Source organism: Panthera leo, chromosome B3 (genome assembly GCF_018350215.1).
Source record: "Panthera leo isolate Ple1 chromosome B3, P.leo_Ple1_pat1.1, whole genome shotgun sequence".
Classification (NCBI taxonomy): Eukaryota; Metazoa; Chordata; class Mammalia; order Carnivora; family Felidae; genus Panthera; species Panthera leo.
Window position 1 is genome coordinate 35,697,180 of NC_056684.1, and position 4,694 is coordinate 35,701,873.

General features: G+C 51.7%; 1 long non-coding RNA gene across 1 annotated transcript; it reads left to right on the forward strand.

Moving 5' to 3' along the window:
* The first annotated feature begins 1,922 nt into the window (after positions 1-1,922).
* Positions 1,923-4,385, forward strand: LOC122221854. Its single transcript, XR_006203474.1, has 3 exons — positions 1,923-2,439; positions 2,925-3,622; positions 3,947-4,385. It is a non-coding gene; the product is annotated as an uncharacterized LOC122221854 (long non-coding RNA).
* Positions 4,386-4,694: the final 309 nt, after the last annotated feature.

The following is a 4,694-nucleotide window of genomic DNA, read 5'->3' on the forward strand; positions in this document are numbered from 1 at the left end:
AAAATATGGTTAATAAGTGAATCCATCAAGAATTAAAAAAATAAAAGAGGGTAGGATCTGTGAAGCCAGAGAGCAGGAGAAAGGACTCTTAGGGGAGGAAGAGCGTGGTGAAGGCTGCAGGGACAGGCGAGTTTAGATACAGCAGGGGACGGGCGGTGCGGGCATCTCGGAGGTTCTCAAGTCCCTCAGGGCAGACCCCTTGGAACTTCTCCAGGGCGCTCACAGAGGAGGGGAGGAGAGCTGGCTTCACAGAAGGAGGCAGAAGGGGACGGGGGAAGGTCCCCCCAAGGAGGAAGATTCGGGACCAGAAAGGATGTCCCAAAGCTTACAGTTTTACGATTTGGAAGACATTCCCAGCAGAGGCGTGGAACAGAAAAGGGAAGACACTCGGGGGCATGGAGGAAATCCAGCAGGGGTAGGGCAGCAGCGTGCAGGGGGCAGGATCTCAGGGACCACCGGAGACTTTGATGCAATGGGCATCATGACAGGTCCTGGGAACAGCGGTTCTCCAGGGAACTCCAGACCCTGGTGGCTAAATCTCTGAGGGTTTGTCCCCGAACCTACATGTTAGCCAAATTCCCCCATGAGTATCAGGCACTCTGAAGCTTGAGAACCCATGGCTTAGAGATTATAAAGCCACCCTCTTTATTTTAAAATGGGAACACAAGGCACAGAGAAGTTGAGCCACTTGCCCAAGGTCACACAGCCGGTGCATGGCAGAGTGCAAGAAGCCAGGTGCTCGGTCCGCTGGAGCGTCCGGGGCTCTGTATCTTTCTAGCTGGGGCCTCTTGAGACCCCGCAGCAGGGCGATCATCTGCGGTCGGCTCCCTGCCATTTCTCCAGCTCACTCCCCCCCGCACCCCGCCCCCGGCCAACCTGGGGACGGAGCTTTTAGGCCATAGATTTCGGTGCGTTGTATCTCAACCTGATTTCCTTGAAATCAATATCCTTAAATCAATTTAGAATCTACTTTGGCAGAAATATTTCCCGGCCGGGCCTGAGTCTTCTCCATCATTCCAGGGTTTTCCCGGCCCTCCCCACTGCCCCTGCCCGGGGGGTTGATTTAAGATTGGTGAAGGTGGGGGGGGGGGTGATAGAGAGCCAAAGTCTAGCCACTCTCTGCCTGTCCCGCTCCCCTGCGGCCAGACCAAGGGCTGCCTCCCCCAGGTCCTCCTGATGGCTCTGAGGACCCCTCTTCAGAGCCCCTAGAATCCTGGGGTCCCCAACAGGTGCCATTTTGTGGTCCATTTACCTTGTTATTTTATGGTCCTCCAAGGGGTCTGAATGTGTGTGTGCGTGTGTGTGCTCACGTGCACGCGCGCAGACACATCTTAGTTACCCCTCTAAACTGGGGGTGCCCTACTTCCTAACCGCCCCAATGCCCAGCAGACTGCTGGAGGCCAGGCCGGGGCTGGGGTGCCGATCCTGACTCACAGTGCGATTCGGGGGGAACTAGTCCCCTTTCTCCCCTTTCTGGCCAGCTTCTTAGTCTGCAAAATTAGGAAGGTACACCCTGTGTCTGCAAGTTCCCTCCAGGGTACGTAATTCAGCTAAACATAGCACCAGAACAGTGACATCCTGAATCCGCACCGCCCCCCCCCCCCCCCCCCGCCCCGCCCCACCCCTGCCCCTCCAAGCCTCCGGCTCTGTGCTGGGCAATTGAGAATTCAATACATATTTAGCTGATTGATGTAAGCAAAGCATAAAAGTCACTGAAGGGGACGTTAAGCTTCCAAGAAACACTGGAACCTTCCATGGTATCCCTCTCCCGTGAATTCTCTCAGAGGGCAGAAAGCATAAATAAAGTAGGCAGCCGATTTTTTTTTTCTCTTTAAAGTCAAAGACCCATAAATCATGCATGTGCAAATTCATCTCATAATTAACATCCCTGGGTATACGTCTGTGAAAAGTTGTGCTTCAGCTGGCTGAGATGTTCTGCTAATTAAAGGCTTATTTTGTGATGGGAAACATTTTGTGGAAGCCACTTCACACACACTAGTTTAGATTTCTTTTTAATGACCCATAGGCTCTGCAAAGTGAGTCAACTGATGGCGCTGAGCAGCTCACGGCTTATTAGACAGTAACACGGCGTGCACTCCAGAGCCCCCATTCGCGAATGCAGCCCGTGGTCAGTGCGTTCGCAGAGTTGCAAAAACACGCACACACACACACACACACACACACACACGGCCACAGAGAACCAAGGGGAACGCAGCAGCCTTTTGAGATAACTGAGGCCGAGAGGAGGGGAGGGATCCGCCCGGGGCATCCCAGCCGACTGGCAGAGCCCAGTTCGGGAACCCCATCTCTTGCCAGTCCCCAAAGCTCCGTCTCCTCTCCCTTCGCCCCCACGCCGCACATGCCCACGTGCCCCTGGCTGTCTCGGGAGCTCTGGATTCGATCGCTGGGCTTGCTGCACGATGAAGGAGGGCTCGCAAGGTAAGCCCACTCACTGCTTTGCTGAGCACCCCCTGGAAGCAAGAAAATTGGAAAGAGACAGCTGGGATGGAGTCTTAACTATTTTAATAATGTTTGGCACCATGGCTGTTGCCGGGAGATTAGCAGGGAAATGTAACGGTGTGTAATTTTTCCTAAGAATTCCATTAACAAAATCCAACGGGCACACGGAGGTGGGAGTGGTGGGGGGGGGGGAAGGGTTGGAGAGCTTTCTGGGGGCTTCCTGGGGAGGGAGCTTCTAGGCTCAGGAACTCAGCAAAAGCTCCGGGGTGTGAAATCAAAGTTCTCTCGGGCCTTCTCCCATCTTCCCTACCCCTTCCTGTCATCCACATGGAGAACAGGGCGACAGGGTTCCAATCTCCGCCCTGCCACTGTGGCACTGTGTGGCCTTAGGCTGGTGGCTTCACCGCTCTGAGCATCAGCTTCCTTGGCCGTGGCCTGGAATAACCATGCAGTGTTATTCTCAGGGGCAGTGGTGATGAACACGGCACCTGAGGCAAAGTGGCCCCGGATGAAGGCCCGGCGTTGGTGACTCCCCAGATGTCACGTGTCCACGTCCGGCCCACCCAGATCTGTATCATCGCCTCTCACGCGCCGGTTCCTACACCTGGACTATCCTTTGCATGTGGGGCCAGGACTGCGTGTCAAGGGCAGTGCCAGAGAGATCAGGACGTGGCCCCTGCCCTCCAGGTGCTTACAGGGAGGTGAGGAGACCAGACACTTTCATCCGCTCCTCTCTGGCACGGCAGCGGACTCGAGATACTACAACATGTATTACAGGGATCCGTCTCAAAAACCTTGGGAGAAAGGGGCTACCGTGCCCATTTTACAGATGAGCAAACCGAGGCTTGGATAGGTTGTCGCTTACCTTAGCCTACACAGCTAGTCAGCAGCAGAGTTCAAAAGGGAGCCCACATACCCAGATTTGAAATAGCCAATTCTTTTCTCCAATACCCCTTCCTCGGGTGTGTCTACAGTCTCACTTCCTATGTTCTAATTTTCTACTTGGTTTCGTCTTGCCCTACCGATTAGACCACAAGCTCCTTGAGGGCAGGCATTCATTGTACCTTCTGTCTGTCTGCCACGAGACAAGGCCACGCAGTCGGCGCTCGAGGAAGGCATGGGGATCGAACGGACAGAGACCCGCTGAGACACTCTTTCCTTAGTAAGTCCAGTCTCTAAGTGTCCCTTTCTCTCATCCTCCAGTCCACACACACACACACACACACGCACACGCAGCTTGCAAAATCTAATAACAACCAGTTTAAAAACATACTAAAAACAGAAAATTTATGTAGCATGACCCAAATTGAATTATACATTACAGCACTATAATTGATTTTTTAGAAGAGAGATTAAATTTATTTTATGCCTCACTAACTAACAGCTAGATTTACCTAATTGCTTGGAGTGCAGAGTTAGTATGATTCATTAAACTCCATGCATGCCTGGGTACACTGCGCACTGAGTAAAGCTTCCCTGCTCACAGCAATTAACGAGGAGAAACCCGAGGCCGCACCAGTAATTGACGAGAACAATTCAGCCTGAAGTTTGCTCTGGGTGTTTTATGAAGTTCTTTGAGCAAAACGCAGATACTGTGTGTATCCTGGTAAAGCAGTTCCAACAAATCAAAGATAACTAATACTCTCTCCCTGTCTCTCTCGACTCGGCTGTGATGGGGGACGGAGGAAGAAAAGAAAACAGGAGAAGAGGCAAACTGCAAGGCTTGTCTCGGCTTAATTACATCAATCATAACAGTGGTTTTTTTGAAGATCTCACCGGCATCTGACAGCGTGCAGGCGAAGTCAGGCAGCCTAACAAAGAGTGAGTTTGGGTGGAATGAAGGAGCGTTTGGTAATTATATACACATTACCAAAAAGGTAGCAATTTAGGAAGAGGGGAAAAAATATGCTAAATTAGAACTCTCGGAGCCATTTATTTATTATTATTATTAATAAACATTTAAAGTGGCATACTTTCAAACAGTAAGTGTGAGTCCCTTTGTTGGTGCCTGTCTGGTGTGATTTTGGGGTTCTGCAGACGTCACACACACACCATTTACTCCTCAGTCAAAGGCGCACTCGGATTTTTCACACTCCCCGGCCCAGTGAGATGTTTTGACTGGCCTGTCGGTAAAATGGATGGAATCGCTTTGCCCCAATCGTACTTTAAAGTTGTGGGCTTTTGCCGTTGTAGCAACAGAGAAAGCGATGTCCTCGTATCCCCTAACCACATCT